Here is a 15,868-nt window from a genome sequence, read left to right on the forward strand (position 1 = left end):
AAAATATTCTTTTCACTCTTGACATAAATGAATTCAATATCGAATTCTTGTAAAAACAGGCACCATCTGCCGAACCATTTGTTTGCTAATTTGCACGTTAATAGGAATGAAAGCGCTTTATGATTGCAGAATACATTAGTGTGATTTCCCTATAAAAAAAATACTGAAATTTTCGGAATGTCCGTATTATCGCCAATGTCTCGGTTTCTGTGACTGAATAAGTGGTCGACTTGCGAAATTGTGTGCTTTGAAACAATATTGCCCCCAGTCTTGTGATGAGGAATCAGTTCTAAGACATAATTCTTTCGTCATGTTTGGGTATGCTAAAATGTCTGAGTTTATGAAGGCCTCTTTAACTGCCTTAAAATCCTCTTGGCACTTGAGCATTCGCAACCACGTTTGGCTTTTCTTCAATAAATTCAAAAGAGCACCGCTATTTAATAGCTGACTGGACACGAATTTTCCAAAAAATTATGCTAACCGTAGAAATACCTTTAGTTGTTGCTTTGTCTGTAGTCTAGAAAAATGTTTAATTGCGTGTAGCTTGTTGGGATCTTGTCTGATACTTGTAGGAGAGATGATGTGGCCTGCAATTTTCTCTCTTCCCAAGCGAATCAAATTTTTTCAAGTAAGCGGTTGTTTCATATTCAGAGAACCTTTCTAAGACTTTCCTAAGCATTTGCACATGATCTTCCCATGTGGACGTGGCGATAAGAAGGTGATCCACAAACACGGTGACTTTACTCAAAAGTTCTGGCCCAAGCACTCTATCTAACGCTGCAATAAATACGCCAGCACTCACGTCAAGGCCAAATGGCAGAACACAAAATTGGTAACTTGTACCGCTGCACACGAAGGCAGTATACTGGCGACTTTCATGGTGGAGTAAAATTTGCCAGTACGAGGTCCCTAGGCCAATCGAGATCAAATACTTCCTCTGTGAAATTTTATCAAGTGCTCCTCAATACTGTCTAGCCTTATTCTTACGTATACGATGATTTTATGAATTTCCCAGGCGTCTAGGACAAGGCGAACGGAGGTGCTGTCAAGTTTGACTATTGCTAAAATTGGATTGCACTATAGTGAGTGTGATGTTCAATTATATTCCACTTAATCATGCACTCGATCTCATTCCTGAGAGCCTCCTTTTTCGTCCATGGAATTGCATATGACATGAAACAGAAAGTTTCATATGAATATACTTTCATTTGATAATGTACCCCTTTATTACACTGGGCTTTTCTTCAAAAACGCGTGAGGATTGTTTCAATTGGGCAAGTAAATCATGTTTCGGTCCTTGTGTAAGTTGGTTGACTCTTCAACTTTTTGGTGTATAATATACGGGGTGGTCACCTTCCCCAAATTTTCATCTTTAAATGTTTCGTGTATATATAAAATGTTAGGTACATCAACTGAATATTAACCTTGTTTGTCAAATGACTATGGACATTTGCCTTTGTTTTCAACAAATTAACTGAAATACACGTTCCAGCAACATACAAATGACATTAGCTTTGCCTAGATCAGTCTTTACCTGATACTTCCTGAAAAATTCCCTGCCTAACAGACAGTTAAATACTAATTCTTCGACTACTAAAGTGCATGTAAATATGTTTTCATTTATTGTAACAGGTAAACAAGTTTGCAGCCTGACAGCGTTTGATTTACTACCCAGTGCAGTTATAGTGTGACAGTTTTGCTCTCGTACAGTAGGCAAACTGAGTTTGTTGCGCAGCCCGTCAAATACACTTTGCGAAATTAAATGTGCCGTTGCGACAGTGTCTAGCACAACCTCTATGTCTGTGTTGCCAATTTTGGAATAGCTTGTACTTCGTCCTTTAATCCTGTAATATTACTCATGTCTTCATGTGTATAAAGATCATCCCTCATGTCATTTTGCTGATCATACCTTATAAAATAGTTATTCAAAAGCCTTATGCCCCTGCTTTCGTTCACGGTCGCTGGCAGGGGGCTCGACCCGACCGATCGCTGTTTCCCTGTAGCGGAGATGGGGGTGATCCCTTCCATCTGTCACATGAACAGTGCGTATCGTGGGTTCAGAATGGCTCCACATACGGCCTTGTACTTGTCCGAGGGTGGCATGACGCTGTATCCCCTGCCGTTACGGCCTGTGTTACTGTTCCTTTGGTTGCATCCAAAATTACGCTTCGCACTATAGCCCTGAGGTGGTGCGTATGGATGATGCGCGCTTGTTGCGCTTTATCGCAATGGTTGCTACCATTATTGTTGTTGTAGCTGCCCCCACTGTCATTATTGCCATTATTGTTGTAGTTATTAAAATTTCCATTTACGGGCGCGCCTGACTGATTACAATCGTAATCGTTTGTCTTACAAGGGGAGGCCGCCAATTGTGAAATTCAAGATTCGATTCATATTGCGCATAATAAAAGCTCATGGCCAGAGGTGTAATGTGGCAAAGCACCAAGATGCACTTCTCAGCCGTTGTCGAGAAAATCGACAGTTAAAAGAAACCGTTGCGGTGAAATACCCTCTACGATTAACAATTTTCTACAGCGTCGTGGTGCAGCGGTAAGCTCTCGGGTTCGTAATCCGAAGGTCGCCGGATCGAATCTCGCGCCATGCAACGTTTTTTTTTAGTATTTGTTTTTTGTAATTAAAATGTGTATATATATATATATATATATATATATATATATATATATATATATATATATATATATATATATAGTTCCCGGCAATCAGTTGCAACAGTTATGCATATAATAAGTTGTTGAAAGTCGTTTGTCGTGGAAAAACTGGCGACTTCGAACATCATTATGTTTTCCGCAAACAAAGTTGTATTTCACAAATGTTATTAATTGTCTTCATAATGTTAACCACGTATAGTTAACGGAAGACGTAGAAACGATATTCCGAAACGAATACGTATAGCGTAAGTCAAACGTTCGAATTAGAATAGAAACCCCACGAACACAAATTTGCTGTGGCAGGTATGAAATGTAAACTACGTTACTCACTCGTTACACTTGAAGGACAGATGTTGAATGGGCCGAAACGAGCCGCCGCATAACAGCGTAGTTGGCTGCTAACTTCGAAAGAAGGTAGATGCGGTCCCTAGCGCAACTTATAACATCGTCGAAAATCAGTGCGGACGGGAGAGCTTTGGTACACCCCGTTAAACAAACGGAAAAATGGAGGCGGTAGAATTGGAGAGCGATCCGCCTTCACCAACATGCATAAGCAATTCATTAATAGTATATATATATATATAATATGAATTACAAAAAACTAATAATAAAAAAAAATTGCATGGCGCGAGTTCCGATCCGGCGACCTTCGGATTACTAACCCGAGATCTTACCGCTGCGCCACGACGCTGTAGAAAGCTGTTAATCGTAGAGAGTATTTCACCGCAACGGTTTCTTTTAACTGTCGATTTTCTCGACAACGGCTGAGAAGTGCATCTTGGTGCTTTGCCACATTACACCTGTGGCCATGAGCTTTTATTATGCACAGTATGAATCGAATCTGAATTTCACAATTGGCGGCCTCCCCTTGTTAGAGTTGCTTTCATATATGAGATCAATGAATCGACTACAGATAAAAAATGTTCTAAGTCGTTAAGTCGGAACTGCGGCCAGCTTTTCACGTGTATGGCTGGGTAACCGTCCTTTTAATATCCCTAACACGTCAACATGTGTCATCGGGTTACTCCAATATTTTGTCTTGTTTAAATATTTTCGCAATCCACCGGATTTTGCATTGAAAGGGTGCGGGTCAAAGACCTCCATTCGAAGTGTCTCTTGTATTTCCTGCGACCAGAATTTCTCTAAAAATACTTGTTCGAATTCTTCGTTATGTGCGACAACTGGCAGCTTCTTTCGCTGTCCGTAAACGGGCGTCACCCAGAATCCATTTTACAACGAATTCGATTTTTTGTGGTTCGGAGCAGTGTCAGGGTAACGTGTCCCTAAATGCTCGCACAAGTACCATTGGGTGTGTCTTTTTCGATTACTGCGAAAAAATCGGAAACCATCGTTGTTTGATCAAACGTTCATCAATAAGGACTGACGATACCCCTTGTGCTATTTCATCTCACTGTTATGTCGTTTTCCGCCTCTTTGTTGCCGGCAAGGCAGTGTTCGACAATGCTGGCACAATCGCGTAATTACTTGCAAATTGTTACGGTTCGCCTCTGATCGTGGGGAAACCGTATTCGCGCGGTTATTTTCTACAGGTAGCCGACTCAGGTTTGTATCAACAGATGAGGCGTTTGAACTACTCTTTTCGCTCATTAGTTCACAGCGAATTTTATCTTCGATCGTTTTCATGCCATTGGGAATCAAAACATTTTTGTTTCACCCTCACTAATTACTTCCTCTGTGGTCTCGTCATAAGTCCTGGTTTTCTGCGTGCGTTGGTGTCACTGTCGCTTTGGCTCTTTCGCTTAATTCCTTTACATCCTTCTTAGACACTTCACATTCGGATGTTATAAACGTATGCGCCAGTTTTAAAAGACCAATGTCTTGCGAGAGTTTGCGTACGTCCTCTGGCAGTTCTCCGCAAGTCGATATAATTCGGCTACATAAGTTAGCACAGTCGAGACCAAGTCGGTCAGAATTTTGTGCTCATTTTTCCAAGCTTTTGTACTTGGTTTGCACCATTTTTCTGTTCCTTTTTAATGTCTGATAACTTTTAGCTGAACTGCGTATTCATACTAGAAAACTTCAGTTCAAGTTTGTTAGTGGGCCGTTTTAGATCTGTATTATCACTCAAAGTTTCAAGATCACCAACTGACTTATTCACTTTTTGTTCTACCACGTTTTTCATCGAGATTGCTGACTACTGGTGCAACAGTCTCGATTTTTGAAGTTAATTTTTTATCCAAGCTATTGATTTTGTTCGCTAATATTTCATATTGTCTGACCGTTCCCCGACAATTTCAGTACTTATTCCAGCAATTTCTGAATGAATGCTGGACATTTCTGAACTCATTTTTAATACTGCCTACAGTATTTGGTTACTCTCTATCTCATTCCTGCCAGTACGTATTTATCTATCCACAGTACTCATTCTTGCGAGTTCGCTTCCATCGCTCAAAATTGAGTCGCGAAAATTTTCATAGTCAGTTTCATTACTTCTGTCACCATTACTATCAATAACCTCACCCTCCAACATTGATTGAGGACCGGTGTCATCAACCGTAGCCACATATTATCCCTGAAATGCACGAGTGTTTCACTATTAAAAGTAGAGTTCAATTGAATATTCTCATTATATGGCAAATTACCGCCTTGTTGCGTATCATGACTGTCATCTCTTACTGGCCAATTTGTCGATACTTCGAAATTATAATTTTCACTATAAATAGTTATTGTTGCTTGTTGTTGGGTTCCAGTTTTGACAAACACGCGCAATATTTGAATTTATAAAGAACGCTAAATTCTTACAGAAAACTATTTTTTTTTGGTAACTTTGTAAGTTATTTCTTGTTCACAAGATGGTACATGAATGTGGTACTATTACGTAACAAACACTACAAGAATACACATTACAAGGTTGTACTTCGTTGCTTGTTACAAAGGTTGGCAAACAACAAAGGGTGGGGATCGTGGAAGACTTGCTCACACATGTATAAAATCCAACAATGCTCTTGAAAGTTGGCTTGTTCACGTTTCCCCTTAATTCGGAATTTTGTAATTTCCACTATATTTGGGTGGTTTAAATGTTTCTTGTTCCCAGTAATTTTTGTATTATTTGTAGGTTAATTATTGGGGAAAAGGATTTGGAAATAAGGGGATTTTTATTTAAAAGCGGTAAATGATTTTTTTAAGATTATTCTGGAATAAATTATTGGATAATGGAGGGGGTTTCGGTTATCCTAACAGTCACCGTAGCTAATAAAGAAAAAAGCTGAACAATAAGATTCCGATAAGAATACATAGATATAAAAATTAAAAATGTTCTTGTGTCCTTTCCTGAAATAATTTCTTATCCTTTACCAACGCTGCAGTGAAACGTGGGTGTTTCCCTCCATTATTACTTGTGTCCTTGCAGATCCTCACGATCGTTCAAATTGTTACGATGGGTTTGCGTGGTCTGATAAATAAATATTCAGACAACTTTTAAAAACTGTCCTGAATATGTTTGTGCACACAACCTTCATAACGTTAATAACACTTGGCGTGAGTACTCATGTGTCTAGTCTCTTGTACATCTCGACACAGTCAGCTACTAATTAATTAGTGCATGCTGGATTGCTCATTAATAATCATCTCTGGCCTCGTTATCTTTCGTCGTTGTCACGGATGGTATCCCTATCTAGCACTCAGAGAGCGCGTCTTTTTATCAACTTTAAAAATTATCGCCACAACCATATTACGGAAATTGAGCAAGAACAACCCATAAACCTGGATTAAATTTCGACAAAATTTGCTGGAAATAAATATTTCAGCTCATTACACTTGACCGCAGGATACTGCCAAGTTTTATTAGATCCGTATTTCCGAAACTACACAGTCTACGGTATACGTTTAAAGGCAAGTGTTATCGATTTCTGCTTCATTTTGGTTTACGAGTGTTTACGTCAAGAGTTTGTCCAGGCACAATATTTTGCCTTCTACATCTACAACTACATGATTACTCTGCAATTCACACTTAAGTAACTGACAGAGGGTACATCAAACCACTTTAACACTATTCCTCTACTGTTCCACTTCTTAACAGCACACAGGAAACACAAACACTTAAATCTTTCCAAGCCAGCGCACATGTCTCTTATTTTATTACAATTATCATTTCTCCCTATGCAGGTGGGTGTCAACAAAATATTGTTACATTTGGAGGAGACCACTGAAGATTGAAATTTTATGGAAAGCTCTCGGCATAAAGAAAATGCCTTTGTTTTAATGACTGCCACTCCAACTTGTGTATCATGTCCATGATACCCTTTCCCCTATTTTGTGATAATACAAAACGAGCTGCCCTTCTTTGAACTTTTTCGATGTCTTCCATCAATCCAATCTGCTAAGCATCCAAAACTGCACAGCAATACTCTAGCAGAGGATGTACAAGCGTAGTAAGGCAGTCTTTTTAGTAAATCTGTTGCAGCGTCTAAGTATTCTACCAATGAATGAATGGTTTGCCGTCCCAACAATATTATTTATGTGATTGTTTCAATTTATATTGTTTGTAATTGTAATTCCTAGGTACTTATTTTTATAGGTACTTATTTGTGTTATTTACGAAACAAATGTCCAATAAAGTAATTTTGCATGTAGATGATATTCTACTTATTTCAAAAATCTGGAAAGAAGATCTTAGAAAACTTAATACAGAAGCTCCATGAGCAACACATCACCGTGAAATTAGACAAAGCCAATTTCGCCTGCAGTGAGCTTAAATTTTTACGCATATAATTAGTCCAGAACGTATTAGTACAAATCCAGTTAAAATGGAGCCAACTGCCAAAGTCCCAGTACTGAAAGACTGAAAAGGAATTAAATCTTCTCTTGACCCCGTCGGATTCCACAGACGTTTTGTAGAAGAAGGTGCACTGAGTGGAGTAAACATGACACATTTAATAAAGAAAAATGTGCCATGGAAATGGACAGATGAATGTCTACAAGAATTGGATCACATTACGCAAGTACTCAACAGTCCACCAATTTTGCATCACCCCGTTTTGTGAGGAAGTTTTTCATGTAACGACAGATGCATCTAGCGTTGGATTTGGATCAGAGATATTCCACTTAATTCAAATGGACAAAGACAAGACAAGTGGGCCTTAGCATTTGCTAGTCTACTGATTACCACCTGTGAAAATGACTATATTATTAAAAAGAAAGAAGCTCTTGAAGTAGTGTAGCCTTTCAACAAATTTATATATCTGCTGGCGGGTCACAAGATCATAGATTAGATTAGATTAGATTAATACTTGTTCCATAGATCATGAATACGACACTTCGTAATGATGTGGAACGTGTCAGGTTAATAAAAGATGTCTGTACAAGGTATTACATTACACAACATATTGCATGGCACTAATGAGTAGAAGGAGTTGTCATCTAGAAATTCTTTTAATTTATTTTTAAATGTTAGTTGGCTATCTGTCAGGCTTTTGATGCTGTTTGGTAGGTGACCAAAGACTTTTGTGGCAGCATAATTTACCCCTTGCTGTGCCAAAGTCAGATTTAACCCTGCATAGTGAAGATCATCCTTTCTCCTGGTGTTATAGCTATGCACACTGCTATTACTTTTGAACTGGGTTGGATTATTAACAACAAATTTCATAAGTGAATATATATATATATACTGTGAGGTTACTGTGAGGATCCCTAAATCCTTAAATACATGTCTGCAGGATGACCGTGGGTGGGTTCCAGCAATTATTCCGATTACATGTTTTTGAGCAATGAATACTTTTCTAACCAATGATGAATTACCCCAGAATATGATGCCATACGAAAGCAGTGAATGAAAGTAGGCATAGTAAGCTAATTTACTGAGATTCTTATCACCAAAATTTGCAATAACCCTAATAGCATGTGTAGCTGAACTCAGACCTTTCAGCGGACCATCAATGTGTTGCTTCCAGTTTAACCTCTCATCAATAGACACACCCAAAAATTTTGAAAATTCTACCTTAGCTACAGACTTCTGTTCAAAGTCTATATTTATTACTGGAGTTATGCCATTTACTGTACGGAACTGTATATACTGTGTTTTATCAAAATTTAAAGGAAGTCCGTTTGCTGAGAACCACTTAATAATTTTGTGAAAAACATCATTTACAATTACATCACTTAGTTCTTGGTTTTTGGATGTTATTACTATACTTGTATCATCAGCAAAAAGAACTAACTTTGCATCTTCATCAATGTGGAATGGTAAGTCATTAATGTATATCAAGAACAGTAAAGGACCTAAGACCGAACCCTGTGGGACCCCATACTTGATAGCCCCCCAGTTTGATGAATCAGCTGCTGTTTTAACATTACATGAACCACTTATTTCAACTTTCTGCATTCTTCCAGTTAAGTATGAATTAAACCACTTGTGCACTGGCCCACTCAAACTCTAAAAGAATTCCATGATTTACACAATCAAAGGCTTTTGAGAGATCACAAAAAATACCAATGGGTAATGTCCGGTTATTCAGAGCATTTAATATTTGATCAGTGAAAGCATATATAGCATTTTCTGTTGAAAAGCCTTTCTGAAAACCAAATTGACATTTTGTTAGTACTTTATTTTTACAAATATGGGAGGCTACTCTTGAATACATTACTTTATCAAAAATTTTTGATAGAGCTGTCAGAAGAGAGATTGGGCGGTAGTTGACACCCAATGTATCCCCCTTTTTATGCAATGGTTTTACAATGGCATATTTCAGTCTATCGGGGAAACCACCCTGCTCCAAAGAGCTATTACATACATGGCTGAGAATCCTACTTATCTGTGGGGAACAAGCTTTAAGTACCTTGCTGGAAATGCCATCAATTCCGTAAGAGCTTTTACTTTTCAGTGAGTTTATTATTTTACTGATTTCAGAGGGAGCGGTTGGTGGAATGTACTGTACATTTCAATCATTGTGCGTTATCTTTTCTAACAACAAAGTTGCCTACTCCAGAGTAGATTGACTAGAGGGTTTTGTTCTTACAGGAGTTTGTACAGGAGTTTGATTAGCAAATAAAGTTTGTAGAAAGAAGTAAAAACTGTGTAGCAGAAGCTCTTTTGAGGGCACCAGTTGGCCTGAAAGTTGATACTAATCTCAGAGATTAGATGATAAAATCACTTGTGTTTTTTCTACAACAAGTTTAGGGGCTAAAGAGGTAAAGGAAATATGAAACACCCAAGTGAGAAGCTGGAGAGAGATCCCTGGTTATTAGCGATAAGAATGAACTGACAACTTTGTGTTCACAATGACATTTTATTCAAAAAAATCTGAAGCTGCAATGTCATTTTGAATTTCAGTGGATATGTATATGCAAAGAGTGTGAGCAGTTGCTCATACAGTATATCCATGAGAGATATGGACATTTTGGCCCAAAAATGTGTCGAACATATTAGAAAGTATTATTTTTTAGAGGTATGACATATAAAATAAAGAACAGGGCACTTAAATTACATAAAATTTGCCTGACAGACAAACTGAGTGCTCAGGCACATAAATATCCTAGGAATTTTATTGCTGACAGTCAGTTCTGAGATTTGCGTGCAGCTGACATTTATGGCCCCTTACCAAAAGAATGGTAAGGGATGGAGTATTTGTTAGTAATTTTAGAGAGTTGGTCTAAGCCTGTTAACATCTACCCACCACTGACCAAGCCCATGAAGAGAAGTCTGCAGAAGGAATATTTCCCCAAAGTGGGTAACTTGAAAAGGTTATTACCAGATAAAAGATTGCAATTTATTGCAAAAATATTCAGAGATTTTATGAGGCAAGGAGAGGTAACACACACTTTGGTATCAAAATTTCACTCACAGGGCAATCCTACAGGACGTATGACACATGTACTCATTACGGTACGTAATGAGAAGCAAAGTCAATGGTCTAAATGGACAAAGGAGACAGACATTATTTTAAATAACTATCCCCACTCTAATAAAGGGAATTACTACCAGTGAAGCTTCAGGTGAGCAAGAAGAGTGCGAACCTATGCCAAAGAACATGTGTTGGTGATCACTTGAGAAGTAATTGGGGTAGTTGTTTATGAAAAACTGAACAAAAGATCTAATAGCTGTGAGAGTAAACACAATGTAAATGTGCAAAAAAAATTCCAAGTGGTAGACCTTATTTATGTTATCATATGAATCGAAAAAAAGCAGCAAAGCTCATAAAATTATAAAATAAATTTTCACCTATACAAAGATCTAGTGGAAGGACTGAGAACAAACATTACAAACCCTTGTGATACAAGAATCAATTTTTATGCAGATATTAGGATCATTTGATGCTGGAGACTTATAGAAGTGCCCAGCCAATGACAATGAAAATAATACAGGACAAAATGTAGATTCTGCCCTTGCACAAGGACATGTGAGGAATAAGGAGGCTGATATCCTCCTGGACTCTGGTTGCAGTGCAAACACAATCATTGAGGAGCTTTATACAAGGACAAGGAGTATTCTAGACCCTGTGGTCTCTGTAACTAGTCTATATATCAAATATGTGACTAGAAGGGGGAATATAAGAATGAAAAAGGATGCTTACCACCTGTACAAAAAGGAGATTTTATTAGTAGAAACCATTTCTAGTCAAACCACAGATGAAAGCTGCTTTGATTCTTGGATACGACTGGATGACTAAGTAGGTGTGTTAATGTGCTAAGAGTTTTGTTGTTTTTAAGGGAAATGGTGGTGTATTACAACTCCATTGATTTTACATTAGTGGCACAGTAATTTTCTACCAAAGTGGAATGAACAGAACTGAAACAGGTGGAATTGGGCAATAAAGTATAATAAATGCACATAGCTGTAACAAATTTTCTTTCTTGTCTACATGAAGGGATGTAAGATAAGTCACATAAGGTAAGGAGACTTAAAGGGACAGAGACCGCATGTGAGTCTGTTTTGAGAAATAATTGTCAATATAGATTGAGAAAGCATTACCACATGATAATTCATGTAGCAAAGCAAATTTATTATTATTTATGAAATAAATGGGAGCTGACCAAAGGAGCTATCCTTTTGCATTTTAGGTACAGTAGGTGTTAGTAGGGTACTATCCAGTTACAAGGAGTGCCCTCCACATGTAGCGAATATTAACTGTGTTGTGATAACTTAGTAAAGAACCAAGTATAATGGGGAGTAAGAAGTTTGCCTTGTTTCAGTACAGTATAGTATATTCAGCTCTTCTCTGGTTTGCTATGACAGAAATAAAAGTGTGTGCCTATACGAATAAATGAAATACACCTTAGTTACTTAGAGATTTGTTTTATACTATAAAAGATACATAATTAATCAAACCTGAACCTATCTGATGCATGTGAAGCATGTACTTCTATACTAACACTCAGCCTGTGTCCAACACCTTTCTGTATCCATCTGTCTCACCTCTGCTAGAGTGATCAATATTATGCACAGACGCACAGTACCCTGTCCTACCTGTCACCTTGCTTTGCTGTTTGAACAAAGTGTCTCATATGATTTTAAACAACAGTTGATTTATGTTAAAATGCAGCAAAAAGTATGTTACTATGATTTAACTTGGGTTTTCTGTGGCAATGTAGTATTTCAAACTATACAGCAACCAATATGTTCAACTGTAACGAGCCACCCTACTATCAAGATAACATATGTGGGCTAACATATGAGACAATTTTAAAGTTTTCCTTTAACATTTGAAGTATGTAAGTACTTATCAATTTATCATAACTTATCACATTGTCATTTTGTTGCTGTGAGTAGTGAAGGATACATTCAATAAGTTTATCTATCATTCAGACAACAAGATAACATTGCAATGTATATTTAGCTGAAAAGAAGAAATATTTATATTTTCTTCTTTATTTTTTTGGTACTATAATCCATTTTCATCATGAATCAAATGACTGTCTATGCTGAAAAGTTAGCCGCCATAGCAAGAGACATCCAGCAGCCACTATGTTATGTCATCAGTGTACCAAAGCTGCCACCAGAGGGAATTAAGTTCATCTGAATTTCTATTTTACAATTAATAAGCAGCAGTATCACTGCCAAAGAGCCATAATTGAAATGAAAAGAGATTTTGCACAAAAATGGTGTCAAATATTATTCTACATGATGAAAGCCATTGTAGTAGATGACAATGTAATTAATGCCATGTAAAGAAGGACTATAATTTTCTTTCACTTCTTGTCTTATATTTCCCAGGGGTGGTTCACTTAAGGTCAAGTCTTGTAACCACTTTTGAAATGAGCCACAATTTTAATATTTGTAATTTTTCAAGCTGGGAAGATAATTGAAGTACCCATATTATGCAGTCATTTGAAACTGTACTTAAATGTAATTGTTGTCATGAAACCTAGTCCACCACTGAACTAACATGTCACAACTAGTAATAATATTAGTTTGTTAATCGTTTACACTATGTGATTAAAAGTATCCGGACACCCCCAAAAACATACATTTTTCATATTATTTGAATTGTGCTGCCACTTACTGCCAGGTGCTCCGAATCAGTGACCTCAGTAGTCATTAGACATAGTGAGAGAGCAGAATGGGGCATTCCGTGGAACTCACGGATTTCGAACGTGGTCAGGTGATAGGGCGTCACTTGAGTCAGACGTCTGTATGCGAGATTTCCACACTCCTAAACATCCCTAGGTCCACTGTTTCCAATGTGATAGTGAAGTGGAAATCATACAGCGCAAAAGCATACAGCCCAACCTGGTCTGTTGACTGACAGAGACCACCAACAGTTGAAGAGGTTCATAATATGTAACAGGCAGACCTGAATCCAGACCATCACACAGGAATTCCAAACTGCATCAGGATCCACTGCAAGTACTCTGACAGTTAGGCGAGAGGTGAGAAAACTTGGATTTCATGGTCAAGCGGCTACTCATAAGCCAAGCATCACACCGGAAAATGCCAAACGACACCTTATTTGGTGTAAGGAGTGTAAACATTGGATGATTGAAAGATAGAAAAACGTTGTGTGGAGTGACAAATCACGGTACACAATGCGGCATCCAATGGCAGGGTGTGGGTATGGCGAATGCCCAGTGAATGTCATCTGCCAGCGTGTGTAGTGGCAACAGTAAAATTTTGAGGCGGTGGTGTTATGGTGTGGCCGGGATTTTCATGGAGGGGGCTTGCACCCCTTGTTGTTTTGCATAGCACTATCACAGTACAGGCCTACATTGATGTTTTAAGCACATTCTTGGTTCCCACTGTTGAAGAGCAATTCTGGGATGGCTATTGCAACTTTCAACACGATCGAGCATCTGTTCATAATGCATGGGCTGTGGTGGAGTGGTTGCACAACAATAATATCCCTGACATGTTGGGTTGTCGGGTGTTCTGCCAGATATCAGCGTTGTACTTGCACGATATTTCGGTCACTTAGCTCGTGTCCTTCATCAGGTGGGACCTGAGACTGCTCCTCGAGTGGACCTGGTCCAGTATTTATGCCTATGGCCTTCCCCCTCCACCAACGGCTGCAGGCGCTTCCTCTGTGGACCGCGCCCATTCCCTGCGACCTGCTGGAGCGTTGCTGCTCCGTTTTACGTCCGCTGCGGTTCTAGGTGTTCCCTCTGCGGTCCGTGCCCACCAAACCTGCTCCTGGGGGTTTCATCTACGGTCTGGGGTACCAAGTGCTCCCCCTGCGGTCCGCACCCGCTCTCCACGACCTGTTGGAGTGTTGCCGCTCCGTTTTTCATCTGCTGCGGCTCTGGATGTTCCCTCCGCGGTCCGCGCCCACCAGTCCCACTTCTGGGTGTTCCATCTTCGGTCTGGTGCACCTGGCAGTCCGTCAGGGGCTCGTTTTCCATCTCCATGTCTCTGGTTCTTCTGTTTGTGTAGTGTTACAGTTGGCCCCATTGCTCCTTTAACAATTCCAGAGCTGGATCCCAGGCTCTGCTTAGCTGGTACCCTGTGTCACGGTTCATAAGAGCGGCAACGCTCCAACAGGTCGTGGTGAGCGGGCGCGGACCGCAGGGGGAACGCTTGGTACCCCAGACCGTAGATGAAACCCCCAGGAGCGGGTTTGGTGGGCGCGGACTGCAGAGTGAACACCTAGAACTGCAGCGGACGGAAAACGGAGCAGCAACGCTCCAGCAGGTCGCAGGGAATGGGCGCGGACCACAGAGGAAGCGCCTGCAGCCGTTGGTGGAGGGGGAAGGCCATAGGCATAAATACTGGACCAGGTCCACTCGAGGAGCAGTCTCAGGTCCCACCTGATGAAGGTCACGAGCTACGTGACCGAAATATCGTGTAAGTATGATGCTGATATCCAGCAGAACACCCAACAACCCAAGATGTCATTAGATCGCTGGGAAAGCCTGAAGAGTTACAATAATATCCCTGTAATGCACTGGCCTACACAGAGTCCTCACCTGAATCCTATAGACCTTTGTGGTGTTATGGAATGCCATCTTCATGCCAGACCTCACTGACCAACAATTATACCTCTCCTCAGTCCAGCACTCCGTGAAGAATGGGCTGCCATTCCCCAGGAAACCTTCCAGCAGCTGATTGTATGTATGCCTGCAAGAGTGGAAACTGTCTTCAAGGCTAAGGGTGGGTCAACACCATACTGAATTCCAGCATTACCGATGGAGGGTGTCACGAACTTGTAAGTCATTTTCAGCCAAGTGTCCGGATACTTTTGATCACATAATGTACACAGAAAATGATTGTCATACTAGTCAATTTCATTTGAAAATATAATTGATTAATATTTTATTCTTAGCTGTAATTTTCAGGAACTTTACTATATATTTTTCTGAATAAAATTCAGCAGTTGCAAATATATATTTTCAATTTCATATTTGGAACTGACAACTAAATTATATCCTTAAAATTTATTAATACTCTCAATAGAAAGAACATGATGGAAATGTACACCACTGCAAGCCCAAACATTACGATGTATAAGTAACCTTACATTGAAATACTACAGCCAGCTTTTGTGAAGACTACAAAGTTTTCCTCTTTTTAGATTTCTCATTGCACTAAGAGATTCCCGGTAACAATATGGTGACAATTTTGTGTTTTCAAAATTCTCATTACACTTCAAAATTCTGAGAAATAACACTGAAGAATTTATCCTGTGGAAGTATGAAGTGAAGGGCACTTTGCTTTGGAACTCAGTGAGTTTCAGCAACACACAATATTTTCTGGCTCAGTACTGATCATCATGTTGAATTTGTACACGTAACATTGATCAACATATATAATT

The sequence above is a fragment of the Schistocerca piceifrons genome, chromosome 2 (genome assembly GCF_021461385.2).
Source record: "Schistocerca piceifrons isolate TAMUIC-IGC-003096 chromosome 2, iqSchPice1.1, whole genome shotgun sequence".
NCBI classification, from domain to species: domain Eukaryota; kingdom Metazoa; phylum Arthropoda; class Insecta; order Orthoptera; family Acrididae; genus Schistocerca; species Schistocerca piceifrons.